We start from the raw sequence: 1,146 nt of genomic DNA on the forward strand, positions 1-1,146 counted from the left end.
CTCTCGCGCGCAGTCGCTGGTAACGGGGCAGCCGGTGGTGAATTCCGTCCGACGCGGCACCGGCGCAGGGCTGGAGCCCGAAGGAATGGAAACCGTTGGCGAGGCCGCGGCCTACGACGGCGCCGGCTCCGCGCCAGTGATGGTTGACGCCAATGTGAGCCACCCTCCGTACGCGGGGCAGGACCAAGTGTACATGCACGTCGGCAAGCCCATCGTGGGCAACACCCTCGACGGATACAACGGGTGCGTGTTCGCCTACGGGCAGACGGGCAGCGGCAAGACCTTCACGATGCTCGGCTACGCGCCGAGCACGAGCGACATCCGCGCTCGCAAAGGGTCCGTCCCCTGCGGGGCCAGCAGCATGGAGAACAGCGCTCCTCTTGACAGCGCTGTGGAGCCGTTTGAGAGCGATGACGGCGACGACGTGGTGGACAAGACGGGGCTGGATCCGAACGAGCTGCAAGGCATCATCCCGCGCGCGTGCACGGACCTGTTCGATGGTCTCCGTGCGAAGCGCGCCAAGGACTCCGACTTCACGTACCGCGTGGAGGTGTCTTACTACGAGATCTACAACGAGAAGGTGTTCGATCTCATCCGGCCGCAGCGCAACACGGACCTGAGGATACGTAACTCGCCCAACTCCGGTCCATTTATCGAAGGCCTGACGTGGAAGATGGTGTCCAAGGAGGAAGACGTCGCCCGCGTGATTCGCAAGGGCATGCAGGAGCGCCACACGGCTGCGACCAAGTTCAACGACCGCAGCAGCCGCAGCCACGCCATCCTCACCTTCAACATTGTGCAGCTGTCGATGGACGACTCCGACAACGCGTTCCAGATGCGCAGCAAGCTGAACCTGGTGGACCTTGCTGGGTCGGAGCGCACTGGTGCGGCCGGAGCCGAGGGCAATGAGTTCCACGACGGTGTGAAGATCAACCAGTCGCTGACGGTGCTGGGGCGCGTGATCGACCGTCTGGCGGACCTCTCGCAGAACAAGGGAGGGGGCTTCAGCATTCCGTACCGCGATTCGAACCTGACATGGGTGCTGAGCGACTCGATCGGCGGCAACAGCCAGACCTCGATGATTGCCACCGTCTCGCCACACTCTATCAACTACGAGGAGATGCGGCAGACAATCATGTACGCCTG

Source organism: Leishmania donovani, chromosome 19 (assembly GCF_000227135.1).
Source record: "Leishmania donovani BPK282A1 complete genome, chromosome 19".
Lineage (NCBI taxonomy): Eukaryota > Euglenozoa > Kinetoplastea > Trypanosomatida > Trypanosomatidae > Leishmania > Leishmania donovani.